General features: G+C 46.7%; 8 non-coding genes across 8 annotated transcripts; all 8 read right to left on the reverse strand.

Moving 5' to 3' along the window:
* Positions 1 to 346: 346 nt before the first annotated feature.
* Positions 347 to 418, reverse strand: TRNAA-CGC (transfer RNA alanine (anticodon CGC)). The gene has a single exon. It is a non-coding gene; the product is annotated as a tRNA-Ala (tRNA).
* Positions 419 to 2,812: 2,394 nt separating this feature from the next.
* TRNAA-CGC (transfer RNA alanine (anticodon CGC)) lies at positions 2,813 to 2,884 on the reverse strand. Its single transcript has one exon. It is a non-coding gene; the product is annotated as a tRNA-Ala (tRNA).
* A 2,397-nt stretch (positions 2,885 to 5,281) lies between these two features.
* Positions 5,282 to 5,353, reverse strand: TRNAA-CGC (transfer RNA alanine (anticodon CGC)). Its single transcript has one exon. It is a non-coding gene; the product is annotated as a tRNA-Ala (tRNA).
* Positions 5,354 to 7,749: 2,396 nt separating this feature from the next.
* TRNAA-CGC (transfer RNA alanine (anticodon CGC)) lies at positions 7,750 to 7,821 on the reverse strand. Its single transcript has one exon. It is a non-coding gene; the product is annotated as a tRNA-Ala (tRNA).
* A 2,392-nt stretch (positions 7,822 to 10,213) lies between these two features.
* On the reverse strand, positions 10,214 to 10,285 carry TRNAA-CGC (transfer RNA alanine (anticodon CGC)). The gene has a single exon. It is a non-coding gene; the product is annotated as a tRNA-Ala (tRNA).
* A 2,394-nt stretch (positions 10,286 to 12,679) lies between these two features.
* On the reverse strand, positions 12,680 to 12,751 carry TRNAA-CGC (transfer RNA alanine (anticodon CGC)). Its single transcript has one exon. It is a non-coding gene; the product is annotated as a tRNA-Ala (tRNA).
* A 2,390-nt stretch (positions 12,752 to 15,141) lies between these two features.
* On the reverse strand, positions 15,142 to 15,213 carry TRNAA-CGC (transfer RNA alanine (anticodon CGC)). Its single transcript has one exon. It is a non-coding gene; the product is annotated as a tRNA-Ala (tRNA).
* Positions 15,214 to 17,609: 2,396 nt separating this feature from the next.
* On the reverse strand, positions 17,610 to 17,681 carry TRNAA-CGC (transfer RNA alanine (anticodon CGC)). Its single transcript has one exon. It is a non-coding gene; the product is annotated as a tRNA-Ala (tRNA).
* Positions 17,682 to 19,029: the final 1,348 nt, after the last annotated feature.

The raw sequence follows: 19,029 nt of genomic DNA on the forward strand, positions 1-19,029 counted from the left end.
ATATGCTACAAAGGTACAATGGTGGAGCTATACATTCGGAACCAAAACAATCGACTGAAAAGAAACGCAAGGCAATGCCAATCCTTTCACGATTCTGCACAGTTAAAACTGTGGTGTGATGGTACTCTCTGTGCATTTCTATTTGTAGTGATTGTGAAGGCATACAGGATGTTGACACTGGCAGGGACGCAAACCTCACTGATATATTACAGGCAGGTTTGCGATACGGGCACCAGCGTTTTCTCAGACAAATAGATATGAATGTCGATGATCCTATAATCATGGCCCGAGTTGCAGTGTGAAATACAAAATAACCGGGACAAAATCACACTGAAGTTTATGCAAATGGAGGTGCCGGGGATTGAACCCGGGACCTCATACATGCGAAGCATGCGCTCTACCACTGAGCTACATCCCCTTGGTGTGCGGTGAGTCTGTCCTGCAGACATCTTTTCCTGGGAGAATTCTTCCGGTCAAAGTATGCTGCCAACTGAAGCACTAGCAAAAGACCAGGGAAAACGGGAGCAAGACTGGAAAAGCACATGGTCACACTGAAGCAGTGTGCATTATGCTTCTCCATAAGAGATGACTTCCAGGGGAAGTATTCCACCAGAGGATTACCGTGCTCAAAGAGCCATCTAGTGGACAGAGACCATATGACAGTCAAAAAAAGGGAAACAATTGGAGATGCCAGGGATTGGACCCGGGGCCTCATACATGCAAAACAAGTGCTCTACCACTGAGCTACATCCCCTCGGTATGCAGTGTGTCTGTCCTGCAGACATAATTTTCAGGGAGAACTCTTCTGGTCAAAACATTCTGCCGAGTGAAGCACTAGCAAAAGAGCAGGGAAAACTGGAGCAAGAATGGAAAACCACATGGTCACACTGAAGCAGTGTGCATTTTGCTTCTCCATAAGAGATGACTTCCAGGGGAAGATTTCCACCAGAGGATTACTGTGCTCAAAGGGCCATCTAGTGGATAGAGATCATTTGACAGTCAAAAAGAGAAACAAGTGGAAATGCCCCGGGTCCTCATACATGCAAAGCATGCGCTCTACAACTGAGCTACATCCCCGCTGAGAGGACACTTCCTCATCACACCTAAAAGCTTCAGGAGGGAGTGGGCTAAGTAAGGAAAGGGGTTTGCAGTAGTGCATATGAAAAAACATGACAACTGCCAAATTACATCTTACTACTTACAATGACAAAGTTAAAGCGCCAGGTCGATCTCATCACGTTGGTGCCTGAGACATCACATAATGTGACACGGCCATCTCGGATAGATGCCCCAGATTTGAGAAGTGTAGTTATGGAGAAAAAATAAATAAATATATATATATATATATATATATGTATGTCTTCAAACACCAAAAATGAGATAGCACCATTTCGCGCAGGAATTCCTCCAGCCGAAAGCCCACAAATGTTGCTAGATAGACTGACACCTCTTTCGGATGTCCTTCTGTATTTGCTGGCTAGTGGAAAGCAAAGTGGACCCACCACTCTATAGCTCTGCCGTCATGAGTGTCCCTAGCACACTCGGCAGATGTCGCTTCTCTAGGCAGACAAGCAGTGGAATTCTGCGGAAGGTCAATGGTGCTTCCATTGGTTTTGCCACTAGGCGATCCATTGCAGCCCTAGAATGAAGCATAACCCGCTGAATGCATTCAGGGTGTTCTGCGGTGGGAAAGGTCAGAGGGGGTGATAGTTGGTGAGCGTGCACAGCACCTCAGAATGATACCACTGCCTAGCAGGGGGACCGGTGGAGACACTATTCTCAGCCAATGCCCCTCTGTATGAACGAGTCTGCTTTGTGTCATCCCGGTAAGAGATCAGGCTAACAGGCTTCCAATGAAAAAAGCAGACATCACACTGAAGCATGGTGCACCGTGCATGTCCACAATCATCGGCTCCAAAGAGAAGACGTTCAGCAACAGGATTTAGTATGGCAAAAGACCACATCATCCTAATTCCCATGTACAGGAAAAAGCCCACACTTGAAGAAACATATCATATGGAGACGCCGGGGATCGAACCTGTGGCCTCATACTTCCAAAGCAGGTGCTCTACCACTGAGTTACATCCCCGCTGCCAGCAAGGACCTATGAAATCTACCAGATGCTGGCTGGCTGCTTGGGACTAACAGCGCCCAGAACTGATGGTAACTGTCGAATTGGAGTTTCCAAATGGCGGACTTCATTTTAGAGCCACCTGTTTCTGGTTGTCCATAGAAACATGCAGAAAAGCTGCCCCCCCCTGCAATCCCCCTGATCAACTAATGAAAAATATCAATATGTTCAAGGCTTTTGCTTTTAGAAGCCGGAGATAGGCCCCAGCAGCAGAGCTGGTAGGATATTCCAGCTCAAAACTAACAAGTTACAGAACCTGATCAACTTAGGTTGACAACAGAGGTACATCTGTGGCCACATCCAGTGAAAACAAATTATTTTTAAAGCTAGCCATCATATGCTACAAAGGTACAATGGTGGAGCTATACATTCGGAACCAAAACAATCGACTGAAAAGAAACGCAAGGCAATGCCAATCCTTTCACGATTCTGCACGGTTAAAACTGTGGTGTGATGGTACTCTCTGTGCATTTCTATTTGTAGTGATTGTGAAGGCATACAGGATGTTGACACTGGCAGGGACGCAAACCTCACTGATATATTTCAGGCAGGTTTGCGATACGGGCACCAGCGTTTTCTCAGACAAATAGATATGAATGTCGATGATCCTATAATCATGGCCCGAGTTGCAGTGTGAAATACAAAATAACCGGGACAAAATCACACTGAAGTTTATGCAAATGGAGATGCCGGGGATTGAACCCGGGACCTCATACATGCGAAGCATGCGCTCTACCACTGAGCTACATCCCCTTGGTGTGCGGTGAGTCTGTCCTGCAGACATCTTTTCCTGGGAGAATTCTTCCGGTCAAAGTATGCTGCCAACTGAAGCACTAGCAAAAGACCAGGGAAAACGGGAGCAAGACTGGAAAAGCACATGGTCACACTGAAGCAGTGTGCATTATTCTTCTCCATAAGAGATGACTTCCAGGGGAAGTATTCCACCAGAGGATTACCGTGCTCAAAGAGCCATCTAGTGGACAGAGACCATATGACAGTCAAAAAAAGGGAAACAATTGGAGATGCCAGGGATTGGACCCGGGGCCTCATACATGCAAAACAAGTGCTCTACCACTGAGCTACATCCCCTCGGTATGCAGTGTGTCTGTCCTGCAGACATAATTTTCAGGGAGAACTCTTCTGGTCAAAACATTCTGCCGAGTGAAGCACTAGCAAAAGAGCAGGGAAAACTGGAGCAAGAATGGAAAACCACATGGTCACACTGAAGCAGTGTGCATTTTGCTTCTCCATAAGAGATGACTTCCAGGGGAAGATTTCCACCAGAGGATTACTGTGCTCAAAGGGCCATCTAGTGGATAGAGATCATTTGACAGTCAAAAAGAGAAACAAGTGGAAATGCCCCGGGTCCTCATACATGCAAAGCATGCGCTCTACAACTGAGCTACATCCCCGCTGAGAGGACACTTCCTCATCACACCTAAAAGCTTCAGGAGGGAGTGGGCTAAGTAAGGAAAGGGGTTTGCAGTAGTGCATATGAAAAAACATGACAACTGCCAAATTACATCTTACTACTTACAATGACAAAGTTAAAGCGCCAGGTCGATCTCATCACGTTGGTGCCTGAGACATCACATAATGTGACACGGCCATCTCGGATAGATGCCCCAGATTTGAGAAGTGTAGTTATGGAGAAAAAATAAATAAATATATATATATATATATATATATATATATGTCTTCAAACACCAAAAATGAGATAGCACCATTTCGCGCAGGAATTCCTCCAGCCGAAAGCCCACAAATGTTGCTAGATAGACTGACACCTCTTTCGGATGTCCTTCTGTATTTGCTGGCTAGTGGAAAGCAAAGTGGACCCACCACTCTATAGCTCTGCCGTCATGAGTGTCCCTAGCACACTCGGCAGATGTCGCTTCTCTAGGCAGACAAGCAGTGGAATTCTGCGGAAAGTCAATGGTGCTTCCATTGGTTTTGCCACTAGGCGATCCATTGCAGCCCTAGAATGAAGCATAACCCGCTGAATGCATTCAGGGTGTTCTGCGGTGGGAAAGGTCAGAGGGGGTGATAGTTGGTGAGCGTGCACAGCACCTCAGAATGATACCACTGCCTAGCAGGGGGACCGGTGGAGACACTATTCTCAGCCAATGCCCCTCTGTCTGAACGAGTCTGCTTTGTGTCATCCCGGTAAGAGATCAGGCTAACAGGCTTCCAATGAAAAAAGCAGACATCACACTGAAGCATGGTGCACCGTGCATGTCCACAATCATCGGCTCCAAAGAGAAGACGTTCAGCAACAGGATTTAGTATGGCAAAAGACCACATCATCCTAATTCCCATGTACAGGAAAAAGCCCACACTTGAAGAAACATGTCATATGGAGACGCCGGGGATCGAACCTGTGGCCTCATACTTCCAAAGCAGGTGCTCTACCACTGAGTTACATCCCCGCTGCCAGCAAGGACCTATGAAATCTACCAGATGCTGGCTGGCTGCTTGGGACTAACAGCGCCCAGAACTGATGGTAACTGTCGAATTGGAGTTTCCAAATGGCGGACTTCATTTTAGAGCCACCTGTTTCTGGTTGTCCATAGAAACATGCAGAAAAGCTGCCCCCCCCCTGCAATCCCCCTGATCAACTAATGAAAAATATCAATATGTTCAAGGCTTTTGCTTTTAGAAGCCGGAGATAGGCCCCAGCAGCAGAGCTGGTAGGATATTCCAGCTCAAAACTAACAAGTTACAGAACCTGATCAACTTAGGTTGACAACAGAGGTACATCTGTGGCCACATCCAGTGAAAACAAATTATTTTTAAAGCTAGCCATCATATGCTACAAAGGTACAATGGTGGAGCTATACATTCGGAACCAAAACAATCGACTGAAAAGAAACGCAAGGCAATGCCAATCCTTTCACGATTCTGCACAGTTAAAACTGTGGTGTGATGGTACTCTCTGTGCATTTCTATTTGTAGTGATTGTGAAGGCATACAGGATGTTGACACTGGCAGGGACGCAAACCTCACTGATATATTACAGGCAGGTTTGCGATACGGGCACCAGCGTTTTCTCAGACAAATAGATATGAATGTCGATGATCCTATAATCATGGCCCGAGTTGCAGTGTGAAATACAAAATAACCGGGACAAAATCACACTGAAGTTTATGCAAATGGAGGTGCCGGGGATTGAACCCGGGACCTCATACATGCGAAGCATGCGCTCTACCACTGAGCTACATCCCCTTGGTGTGCGGTGAGTCTGTCCTGCAGACATCTTTTCCTGGGAGAATTCTTCCGGTCAAAGTATGCTGCCAACTGAAGCACTAGCAAAAGACCAGGGAAAACGGGAGCAAGACTGGAAAAGCACATGGTCACACTGAAGCAGTGTGCATTATGCTTCTCCATAAGAGATGACTTCCAGGGGAAGTATTCCACCAGAGGATTACCGTGCTCAAAGAGCCATCTAGTGGACAGAGACCATATGACAGTCAAAAAAAGGGAAACAATTGGAGATGCCAGGGATTGGACCCGGGGCCTCATACATGCAAAACAAGTGCTCTACCACTGAGCTACATCCCCTCGGTATGCAGTGTGTCTGTCCTGCAGACATAATTTTCAGGGAGAACTCTTCTGGTCAAAACATTCTGCCGAGTGAAGCACTAGCAAAAGAGCAGGGAAAACTGGAGCAAGAATGGAAAACCACGTGGTCACACTGAAGCAGTGTGCATTTTGCTTCTCCATAAGAGATGACTTCCAGGGGAAGATTTCCACCAGAGGATTACTGTGCTCAAAGGGCCATCTAGTGGATAGAGATCATTTGACAGTCAAAAAGAGAAACAAGTGGAAATGCCCCGGGTCCTCATACATGCAAAGCATGCGCTCTACAACTGAGCTACATCCCCGCTGAGAGGACACTTCCTCATCACACCTAAAAGCTTCAGGAGGGAGTGGGCTAAGTAAGGAAAGGGGTTTGCAGTAGTGCATATGAAAAAACATGACAACTGCCAAATTACATCTTACTACTTACAATGACAAAGTTAAAGCGCCAGGTCGATCTCATCACGTTGGTGCCTGAGACATCACATAATGTGACACGGCCATCTCGGATAGATGCCCCAGATTTGAGAAGTGTAGTTATGGAGAAAAAATAAATAAATATATATATATATATATATATATATGTATGTCTTCAAACACCAAAAATGAGATAGCACCATTTCGCGCAGGAATTCCTCCAGCCGAAAGCCCACAAATGTTGCTAGATAGACTGACACCTCTTTCGGATGTCCTTCTGTATTTGCTGGCTAGTGGAAAGCAAAGTGGACCCACCACTCTATAGCTCTGCCGTCATGAGTGTCCCTAGCACACTCGGCAGATGTCGCTTCTCTAGGCAGACAAGCAGTGGAATTCTGCGGAAGGTCAATGGTGCTTCCATTGGTTTTGCCACTAGGCGATCCATTGCAGCCCTAGAATGAAGCATAACCCGCTGAATGCATTCAGGGTGTTCTGCGGTGGGAAAGGTCAGAGGGGGTGATAGTTGGTGAGCGTGCACAGCACCTCAGAATGATACCACTGCCTAGCAGGGGGACCGGTGGAGACACTATTCTCAGCCAATGCCCCTCTGTCTGAACGAGTCTGCTTTGTGTCATCCCGGTAAGAGATCAGGCTAACAGGCTTCCAATGAAAAAAGCAGACATCACACTGAAGCATGGTGCACCGTGCATGTCCACAATCATCGGCTCCAAAGAGAAGACGTTCAGCAACAGGATTTAGTATGGCAAAAGACCACATCATCCTAATTCCCATGTACAGGAAAAAGCCCACACTTGAAGAAACATGTCATATGGAGACGCCGGGGATCGAACCTGTGGCCTCATACTTCCAAAGCAGGTGCTCTACCACTGAGTTACATCCCCGCTGCCAGCAAGGACCTATGAAATCTACCAGATGCTGGCTGGCTGCTTGGGACTAACAGCGCCCAGAACTGATGGTAACTGTCGAATTGGAGTTTCCAAATGGCGGACTTCATTTTAGAGCCACCTGTTTCTGGTTGTCCATAGAAACATGCAGAAAAGCTGCCCCCCCCTGCAATCCCCCTGATCAACTAATGAAAAATATCAATATGTTCAAGGCTTTTGCTTTTAGAAGCCGGAGATAGGCCCCCGCAGCAGAGCTGGTAGGATATTCCAGCTCAAAACTAACAAGTTACAGAACCTGATCAACTTAGGTTGACAACAGAGGTACATCTGTGGCCACATCCAGTGAAAACAAATTATTTTTAAAGCTGGCCATCATATGCTACAAAGGTACAATGGTGGAGCTATACATTCGGAACCAAAACAATCGACTGAAAAGAAACGCAAGGCAATGCCAATCCTTTCACGATTCTGCACAGTTAAAACTGTGGTGTGATGGTACTCTCTGTGCATTTCTATTTGTAGTGATTGTGAAGGCATACAGGATGTTGACACTGGCAGGGACGCAAACCTCACTGATATATTACAGGCAGGTTTGCGATACGGGCACCAGCGTTTTCTCAGACAAATAGATATGAATGTCGATGATCCTATAATCATGGCCCGAGTTGCAGTGTGAAATACAAAATAACCGGGACAAAATCACACTGAAGTTTATGCAAATGGAGGTGCCGGGGATTGAACCCGGGACCTCATACATGCGAAGCATGCGCTCTACCACTGAGCTACATCCCCTTGGTGTGCGGTGAGTCTGTCCTGCAGACATCTTTTCCTGGGAGAATTCTTCCGGTCAAAGTATGCTGCCAACTGAAGCACTAGCAAAAGACCAGGGAAAACGGGAGCAAGACTGGAAAAGCACATGGTCACACTGAAGCAGTGTGCATTATGCTTCTCCATAAGAGATGACTTCCAGGGGAAGTATTCCACCAGAGGATTACCGTGCTCAAAGAGCCATCTAGTGGACAGAGACCATATGACAGTCAAAAAAAGGGAAACAATTGGAGATGCCAGGGATTGGACCCGGGGCCTCATACATGCAAAACAAGTGCTCTACCACTGAGCTACATCCCCTCGGTATGCAGTGTGTCTGTCCTGCAGACATAATTTTCAGGGAGAACTCTTCTGGTCAAAACATTCTGCCGAGTGAAGCACTAGCAAAAGAGCAGGGAAAACTGGAGCAAGAATGGAAAACCACATGGTCACACTGAAGCAGTGTGCATTTTGCTTCTCCATAAGAGATGACTTCCAGGGGAAGATTTCCACCAGAGGATTACTGTGCTCAAAGGGCCATCTAGTGGATAGAGATCATTTGACAGTCAAAAAGAGAAACAAGTGGAAATGCCCCGGGTCCTCATACATGCAAAGCATGCGCTCTACAACTGAGCTACATCCCCGCTGAGAGGACACTTCCTCATCACACCTAAAAGCTTCAGGAGGGAGTGGGCTAAGTAAGGAAAGGGGTTTGCAGTAGTGCATATGAAAAAACATGACAACTGCCAAATTACATCTTACTACTTACAATGACAAAGTTAAAGCGCCAGGTCGATCTCATCACGTTGGTGCCTGAGACATCACATAATGTGACACGGCCATCTCGGATAGATGCCCCAGATTTGAGAAGTGTAGTTATGGAGAAAAAATAAATAAATATATATATATATATATATATATATGTCTTCAAACACCAAAAATGAGATAGCACCATTTCGCGCAGGAATTCCTCCAGCCGAAAGCCCACAAATGTTGCTAGATAGACTGACACCTCTTTCGGATGTCCTTCTGTATTTGCTGGCTAGTGGAAAGCAAAGTGGACCCACCACTCTATAGCTCTGCCGTCATGAGTGTCCCTAGCACACTCGGCAGATGTCGCTTCTCTAGGCAGACAAGCAGTGGAATTCTGCGGAAGGTCAATGGTGCTTCCATTGGTTTTGCCACTAGGCGATCCATTGCAGCCCTAGAATGAAGCATAACCCGCTGAATGCATTCAGGGTGTTCTGCGGTGGGAAAGGTCAGAGGGGGTGATAGTTGGTGAGCGTGCACAGCACCTCAGAATGATACCACTGCCTAGCAGGGGGACCGGTGGAGACACTATTCTCAGCCAATGCCCCTCTGTCTGAACGAGTCTGCTTTGTGTCATCCCGGTAAGAGATCAGGCTAACAGGCTTCCAATGAAAAAAGCAGACATCACACTGAAGCATGGTGCACCGTGCATGTCCACAATCATCGGCTCCAAAGAGAAGACGTTCAGCAACAGGATTTAGTATGGCAAAAGACCACATCATCCTAATTCCCATGTACAGGAAAAAGCCCACACTTGAAGAAACATGTCATATGGAGACGCCGGGGATCGAACCTGTGGCCTCATACTTCCAAAGCAGGTGCTCTACCACTGAGTTACATCCCCGCTGCCAGCAAGGACCTATGAAATCTACCAGATGCTGGCTGGCTGCTTGGGACTAACAGCGCCCAGAACTGATGGTAACTGTCGAATTGGAGTTTCCAAATGGCGGACTTCATTTTAGAGCCACCTGTTTCTGGTTGTCCATAGAAACATGCAGAAAAGCTGCCCCCCCCTGCAATCCCCCTGATCAACTAATGAAAAATATCAATATGTTCAAGGCTTTTGCTTTTAGAAGCCGGAGATAGGCCCCAGCAGCAGAGCTGGTAGGATATTCCAGCTCAAAACTAACAAGTTACAGAACCTGATCAACTTAGGTTGACAACAGAGGTACATCTGTGGCCACATCCAGTGAAAACAAATTATTTTTAAAGCTGGCCATCATATGCTACAAAGGTACAATGGTGGAGCTATACATTCGGAACCAAAACAATCGACTGAAAAGAAACGCAAGGCAATGCCAATCCTTTCACGATTCTGCACAGTTAAAACTGTGGTGTGATGGTACTCTCTGTGCATTTCTATTTGTAGTGATTGTGAAGGCATACAGGATGTTGACACTGGCAGGGACGCAAACCTCACTGATATATTACAGGCAGGTTTGCGATACGGGCACCAGCGTTTTCTCAGACAAATAGATATGAATGTCGATGATCCTATAATCATGGCCCGAGTTGCAGTGTGAAATACAAAATAACCGGGACAAAATCACACTGAAGTTTATGCAAATGGAGGTGCCGGGGATTGAACCCGGGACCTCATACATGCGAAGCATGCGCTCTACCACTGAGCTACATCCCCTTGGTGTGCGGTGAGTCTGTCCTGCAGACATCTTTTCCTGGGAGAATTCTTCCGGTCAAAGTATGCTGCCAACTGAAGCACTAGCAAAAGACCAGGGAAAACGGGAGCAAGACTGGAAAAGCACATGGTCACACTGAAGCAGTGTGCATTATGCTTCTCCATAAGAGATGACTTCCAGGGGAAGTATTCCACCAGAGGATTACCGTGCTCAAAGAGCCATCTAGTGGACAGAGACCATATGACAGTCAAAAAAAGGGAAACAATTGGAGATGCCAGGGATTGGACCCGGGGCCTCATACATGCAAAACAAGTGCTCTACCACTGAGCTACATCCCCTCGGTATGCAGTGTGTCTGTCCTGCAGACATAATTTTCAGGGAGAACTCTTCTGGTCAAAACATTCTGCCGAGTGAAGCACTAGCAAAAGAGCAGGGAAAACTGGAGCAAGAATGGAAAACCACATGGTCACACTGAAGCAGTGTGCATTTTGCTTCTCCATAAGAGATGACTTCCAGGGGAAGATTTCCACCAGAGGATTACTGTGCTCAAAGGGCCATCTAGTGGATAGAGATCATTTGACAGTCAAAAAGAGAAACAAGTGGAAATGCCCCGGGTCCTCATACATGCAAAGCATGCGCTCTACAACTGAGCTACATCCCCGCTGAGAGGACACTTCCTCATCACACCTAAAAGCTTCAGGAGGGAGTGGGCTAAGTAAGGAAAGGGGTTTGCAGTAGTGCATATGAAAAAACATGACAACTGCCAAATTACATCTTACTACTTACAATGACAAAGTTAAAGCGCCAGGTCGATCTCATCACGTTGGTGCCTGAGACATCACATAATGTGACACGGCCATCTCGGATAGATGCCCCAGATTTGAGAAGTGTAGTTATGGAGAAAAAATAAATAAATATATATATATATATATATATATGTATGTCTTCAAACACCAAAAATGAGATAGCACCATTTCGCGCAGGAATTCCTCCAGCCGAAAGCCCACAAATGTTGCTAGATAGACTGACACCTCTTTCGGATGTCCTTCTGTATTTGCTGGCTAGTGGAAAGCAAAGTGGACCCACCACTCTATAGCTCTGCCGTCATGAGTGTCCCTAGCACACTCGGCAGATGTCGCTTCTCTAGGCAGACAAGCAGTGGAATTCTGCGGAAGGTCAATGGTGCTTCCATTGGTTTTGCCACTAGGCGATCCATTGCAGCCCTAGAATGAAGCATAACCCGCTGAATGCATTCAGGGTGTTCTGCGGTGGGAAAGGTCAGAGGGGGTGATAGTTGGTGAGCGTGCACAGCACCTCAGAATGATACCACTGCCTAGCAGGGGGACCGGTGGAGACACTATTCTCAGCCAATGCCCCTCTGTCTGAACGAGTCTGCTTTGTGTCATCCCGGTAAGAGATCAGGCTAACAGGCTTCCAATGAAAAAAGCAGACATCACACTGAAGCATGGTGCACCGTGCATGTCCACAATCATCGGCTCCAAAGAGAAGACGTTCAGCAACAGGATTTAGTATGGCAAAAGACCACATCATCCTAATTCCCATGTACAGGAAAAAGCCCACACTTGAAGAAACATGTCATATGGAGACGCCGGGGATCGAACCTGTGGCCTCATACTTCCAAAGCAGGTGCTCTACCACTGAGTTACATCCCCGCTGCCAGCAAGGACCTATGAAATCTACCAGATGCTGGCTGGCTGCTTGGGACTAACAGCGCCCAGAACTGATGGTAACTGTCGAATTGGAGTTTCCAAATGGCGGACTTCATTTTAGAGCCACCTGTTTCTGGTTGTCCATAGAAACATGCAGAAAAGCTGCCCCCCCCTGCAATCCCCCTGATCAACTAATGAAAAATATCAATATGTTCAAGGCTTTTGCTTTTAGAAGCCGGAGATAGGCCCCAGCAGCAGAGCTGGTAGGATATTCCAGCTCAAAACTAACAAGTTACAGAACCTGATCAACTTAGGTTGACAACAGAGGTACATCTGTGGCCACATCCAGTGAAAACAAATTATTTTTAAAGCTGGCCATCATATGCTACAAAGGTACAATGGTGGAGCTATACATTCGGAACCAAAACAATCGACTGAAAAGAAACGCAAGGCAATGCCAATCCTTTCACGATTCTGCACAGTTAAAACTGTGGTGTGATGGTACTCTCTGTGCATTTCTATTTGTAGTGATTGTGAAGGCATACAGGATGTTGACACTGGCAGGGACGCAAACCTCACTGATATATTACAGGCAGGTTTGCGATACGGGCACCAGCGTTTTCTCAGACAAATAGATATGAATGTCGATGATCCTATAATCATGGCCCGAGTTGCAGTGTGAAATACAAAATAACCGGGACAAAATCACACTGAAGTTTATGCAAATGGAGGTGCCGGGGATTGAACCCGGGACCTCATACATGCGAAGCATGCGCTCTACCACTGAGCTACATCCCCTTGGTGTGCGGTGAGTCTGTCCTGCAGACATCTTTTCCTGGGAGAATTCTTCCGGTCAAAGTATGCTGCCAACTGAAGCACTAGCAAAAGACCAGGGAAAACGGGAGCAAGACTGGAAAAGCACATGGTCACACTGAAGCAGTGTGCATTATGCTTCTCCATAAGAGATGACTTCCAGGGGAAGTATTCCACCAGAGGATTACCGTGCTCAAAGAGCCATCTAGTGGACAGAGACCATATGACAGTCAAAAAAAGGGAAACAATTGGAGATGCCAGGGATTGGACCCGGGGCCTCATACATGCAAAACAAGTGCTCTACCACTGAGCTACATCCCCTCGGTATGCAGTGTGTCTGTCCTGCAGACATAATTTTCAGGGAGAACTCTTCTGGTCAAAACATTCTGCCGAGTGAAGCACTAGCAAAAGAGCAGGGAAAACTGGAGCAAGAATGGAAAACCACATGGTCACACTGAAGCAGTGTGCATTTTGCTTCTCCATAAGAGATGACTTCCAGGGGAAGATTTCCACCAGAGGATTACTGTGCTCAAAGGGCCATCTAGTGGATAGAGATCATTTGACAGTCAAAAAGAGAAACAAGTGGAAATGCCCCGGGTCCTCATACATGCAAAGCATGCGCTCTACAACTGAGCTACATCCCCGCTGAGAGGACACTTCCTCATCACACCTAAAAGCTTCAGGAGGGAGTGGGCTAAGTAAGGAAAGGGGTTTGCAGTAGTGCATATGAAAAAACATGACAACTGCCAAATTACATCTTACTACTTACAATGACAAAGTTAAAGCGCCAGGTCGATCTCATCACGTTGGTGCCTGAGACATCACATAATGTGACACGGCCATCTCGGATAGATGCCCCAGATTTGAGAAGTGTAGTTATGGAGAAAAAATAAATAAATATATATATATATATATATATATGTCTTCAAACACCAAAAATGAGATAGCACCATTTCGCGCAGGAATTCCTCCAGCCGAAAGCCCACAAATGTTGCTAGATAGACTGACACCTCTTTCGGATGTCCTTCTGTATTTGCTGGCTAGTGGAAAGCAAAGTGGACCCACCACTCTATAGCTCTGCCGTCATGAGTGTCCCTAGCACACTCGGCAGATGTCGCTTCTCTAGGCAGACAAGCAGTGGAATTCTGCGGAAGGTCAATGGTGCTTCCATTGGTTTTGCCACTAGGCGATCCATTGCAGCCCTAGAATGAAGCATAACCCGCTGAATGCATTCAGGGTGTTCTGCGGTGGGAAAGGTCAGAGGGGGTGATAGTTGGTGAGCGTGCACAGCACCTCAGAATGATACCACTGCCTAGCAGGGGGACCGGTGGAGACACTATTCTCAGCCAATGCCCCTCTGTCTGAACGAGTCTGCTTTGTGTCATCCCGGTAAGAGATCAGGCTAACAGGCTTCCAATGAAAAAAGCAGACATCACACTGAAGCATGGTGCACCGTGCATGTCCACAATCATCGGCTCCAAAGAGAAGACGTTCAGCAACAGGATTTAGTATGGCAAAAGACCACATCATCCTAATTCCCATGTACAGGAAAAAGCCCACACTTGAAGAAACATGTCATATGGAGACGCCGGGGATCGAACCTGTGGCCTCATACTTCCAAAGCAGGTGCTCTACCACTGAGTTACATCCCCGCTGCCAGCAAGGACCTATGAAATCTACCAGATGCTGGCTGGCTGCTTGGGACTAACAGCGCCCAGAACTGATGGTAACTGTCGAATTGGAGTTTCCAAATGGCGGACTTCATTTTAGAGCCACCTGTTTCTGGTTGTCCATAGAAACATGCAGAAAAGCTGCCCCCCCCTGCAATCCCCCTGATCAACTAATGAAAAATATCAATATGTTCAAGGCTTTTGCTTTTAGAAGCCGGAGATAGGCCCCAGCAGCAGAGCTGGTAGGATATTCCAGCTCAAAACTAACAAGTTACAGAACCTGATCAACTTAGGTTGACAACAGAGTTACATCTGTGGCCACATCCAGTGAAAACAAATTATTTTTAAAGCTGGCCATCATATGCTACAAAGGTACAATGGTGGAGCTATACATTCGGAACCAAAACAATCGACTGAAAAGAAACGCAAGGCAATGCCAATCCTTTCACGATTCTGCACAGTTAAAACTGTGGTGTGATGGTACTCTCTGTGCATTTCTATTTGTAGTGATTGTGAAGGCATACAGGATGTTGACACTGGCAGGGACGCAAACCTCACTGATATATTACAGGCAGGTTTGCGATACGGGCACCAGCGTTTTCTCAGACAAATAGATATGAATGTCGATGATCCTATAATCATGGCCTGAGTTGCAGTGTGAAATACAAAATAACCGGGACAAAATCACACTGAAGTTTATGCAAATGGAGGTGCCGGGGATTGAACCCGGGACCTCATACATGCGAAGCATGCGCTCTACCACTGAGCTACATCCCCTTGGTGTGCGGTGAGTCTGTCCTGCAGACATCTTTTCCTGGGAGAATTCTTCCGGTCAAAGTATGCTGCCAACTGAAGCACTAGCAAAAGACCAGGGAAAACGGGAGCAAGACTGGAAAAGCACATGGTCACACTGAAGCAGTGTGCATTATGCTTCTCCATAAGAGATGACTTCCAGGGGAAGTATTCCACCAGAGGATTACCGTGCTCAAAGAGCCATCTAGTGGACAGAGACCATATGACAGTCAAAAAAAGGGAAACAATTGGAGATGCCAGGGATTGGACCCGGGGCCTCATACATGCAAAACAAGTGCTCTACCACTGAGCTACATCCCCTCGGTATGCAGTGTGTCTGTCCTGCAGACATAATTTTCAGGGAGAACTCTTCTGGTCAAAACATTCTGCCGAGTGAAGCACTAGCAAAAGAGCAGGGAAAACTGGAGCAAGAATGGAAAACCACATGGTCACACTGAAGCAGTGTGCATTTTGCTTCTCCATAAGAGATGACTTCCAGGGGAAGATTTCCACCAGAGGATTACTGTGCTCAAAGGGCCATCTAGTGGATAGAGATCATTTGACAGTCAAAAAGAGAAACAAGTGGAAATGCCCCGGGTCCTCATACATGCAAAGCATGCGCTCTACAACTGAGCTACATCCCCGCTGAGAGGACACTTCCTCATCACACCTAAAAGCTTCAGGAGGGAGTGGGCTAAGTAAGGAAAGGGGTTTGCAGTAGTGCATATGAAAAAACATGACAACTGCCAAATTACATCTTACTACTTACAATGACAAAGTTAAAGCGCCAGGTCGATCTCATCACGTTGGTGCCTGAGACATCACATAATGTGACACGGCCATCTCGGATAGATGCCCCAGATTTGAGAAGTGTAGTTATGGAGAAAAAATAAATAAATATATATATATATATATATATATATGTATGTCTTCAAACACCAAAAATGAGATAGCACCATTTCGCGCAGGAATTCCTCCAGCCGAAAGCCCACAAATGTTGCTAGATAGACTGACACCTCTTTCGGATGTCCTTCTGTATTTGCTGGCTAGTGGAAAGCAAAGTGGACCCACCACTCTATAGCTCTGCCGTCATGAGTGTCCCTAGCACACTCGGCAGATGTCGCTTCTCTAGGCAGACAAGCAGTGGAATTCTGCGGAAGGTCAATGGTGCTTCCATTGGTTTTGCCACTAGGCGATCCATTGCAGCCCTAGAATGAAGCATAACCCGCTGAATGCATTCAGGGTGTTCTGCGGTGGGAAAGGTCAGAGGGGGTGATAGTTGGTGAGCGTGCACAGCACCTCAGAATGATACCACTGCCTAGCAGGGGGACCGGTGGAGACACTATTCTCAGCCAATGCCCCTCTGTCTGAACGAGTCTGCTTTGTGTCATCCCGGTAAGAGATCAGGCTAACAGGCTTCCAATGAAAAAAGCAGACATCACACTGAAGCATGGTGCACCGTGCATGTCCACAATCATCGGCTCCAAAGAGAAGACGTTCAGCAACAGGATTTAGTATGGCAAAAGACCACATCATCCTAATTCCCATGTACAGGAAAAAGCCCACACTTGAAGAAACATGTCATATGGAGACGCCGGGGATCGAACCTGTGGCCTCATACTTCCAAAGCAGGTGCTCTACCACTGAGTTACATCCCCGCTGCCAGCAAGGACCTATGAAATCTACCAGATGCTGGCTGGCTGCTTGGGACTAACAGCGCCCAGAACTGATGGTAACTGTCGAATTGGAGTTTCCAAATGGCGGACTTCATTTTAGAGCCACCTGTTTCTGGTTGTCCATAGAAACATGCAGAAAAGCTGCCCCCCCCTGCAATCCCCCTGATCAACTAATGAAAAATATCAATATGTTCAAGGCTTTTGCTTTTAGAAGCCGGAGATAGGCCCCCGCAGCAGAGCTGGTAGGATATTCCAGCTCAAAACTAACAAGTTACAGAACCTGATCAACTTAGGTTGACAACAGAGGTACATCTGTGGCCACATCCAGTGAAAACAAATTATTTTTAAAGCTGGCCATCATATGCTACAAAGGTACAATGGTGGAGCTATACATTCGGAACCAAAACAATCGACTGAAAAGAAACGCAAGGCAATGCCAATCCTTTCACGATTCTGCACAGTTAAAACTGTGGTGTGATGGTACTCTCTGTGCATTTCTATTTGTAGTGATTGTGAAGGCATACAGGATGTTGACACTGGCAGGGACGCAAACCTCACTGATATATTACAGGCAGGTTTGCGATACGGGCACCAGCGTTTTCTCAGACAAATAGATATGAATGTCGATGATCCTATAATCATGGCCCGAGTTGCAGTGTGAAATACAAAATAACCGGGACAAAATCACACTGAAGTTTATGCAAATGGAGGTGCCGGGGATTGAACCCGGGACCTCATACATGCGAAGCATGCGCTCTACCACTGAGCTACATCCCCTTGGTGTGCGGTGAGTCTGTCCTGCAGACATCTTTTCCTGGGAGAATTCTTCCGGTCAAAGTATGCTGCCAACTGAAGCACTAGCAAAAGACCAGGGAAAACGGGAGCAAGACTGGAAAAGCACATGGTCACACTGAAGCAGTGTGCATTATGCTTCTCCATAAGAGATGACTTCCAGGGGAAGTATTCCACCAGAGGATTACCGTGCTCAAAGAGCCATCTAGTGGACAGAGACCATATGACAGTCAAAAAAAGGGAAACAATTGGAGATGCCAGGGATTGGACCCGGGGCCTCATACATGCAAAACAAGTGCTCTACCACTGAGCTACATCCCCTCGGTATGCAGTGTGTCTGTCCTGCAGACATAATTTTCAGGGAGAACTCTTCTGGTCAAAACATTCTGCCGAGTGAAGCACTAGCAAAAGAGCAGGGAAAACTGGAGCAAGAATGGAAAACCACATGGTCACACTGAAGCAGTGTGCATTTTGCTTCTCCATAAGAGATGACTTCCAGGGGAAGATTTCCACCAGAGGATTACTGTGCTCAAAGGGCCATCTAGTGGATAGAGATCATTTGACAGTCAAAAAGAGAAACAAGTGGAAATGCCCCGGGTCCTCATACATGCAAAGCATGCGCTCTACAACTGAGCTACATCCCCGCTGAGAGGACACTTCCTCATCACACCTAAAAGCTTCAGGAGGGAGTGGGCTAAGTAAGGAAAGGGGTTTGCAGTAGTGCATATGAAAAAACATGACAACTGCCAAATTACATCTTACTACTTACAATGACAAAGTTAAAGCGCCAGGTCGATCTCATCACGTTGGTGCCTGAGACATCACATAATGTGACACGGCCATCTCGGATAGATGCCCCAGATTTGAGAAGTGTAGTTATGGAGAAAAAATAAATAAATATATATATATATATATATATATATGTCTTCAAACACCAAAAATGAGATAGCACCATTTCGCGCAGGAATTCCTCCAGCCGAAAGCCCACAAATGTTGCTAGATAGACTGACACCTCTTTCGGATGTCCTTCTGTATTTGCTGGCTAGTGGAAAGCAAAGTGGACCCACCACTCTATAGCTCTGCCGTCATGAGTGTCCCTAGCACACTCGGCAGATGTCGCTTCTCTAGGCAGACAAGCAGTGGAATTCTGCGGAAGGTCAATGGTGCTTCCATTGGTTTTGCCACTAGGCGATCCATTGCAGCCCTAGAATGAAGCATAACCCGCTGAATGCATTCAGGGTGTTCTGCGGTGGGAAAGGTCAGAGGGGGTGATAGTTGGTGAGCGTGCACAGCACCTCAGAATGATACCACTGCCTAGCAGGGGGACCGGTGG

Source organism: Ambystoma mexicanum (genome assembly GCF_040938575.1).
Source record: "Ambystoma mexicanum isolate Mex_15411 chromosome 12 unlocalized genomic scaffold, UKY_AmexF1_1 Mex_chr12_unloc.1, whole genome shotgun sequence".
Taxonomy (NCBI): domain Eukaryota; kingdom Metazoa; phylum Chordata; class Amphibia; order Caudata; family Ambystomatidae; genus Ambystoma; species Ambystoma mexicanum.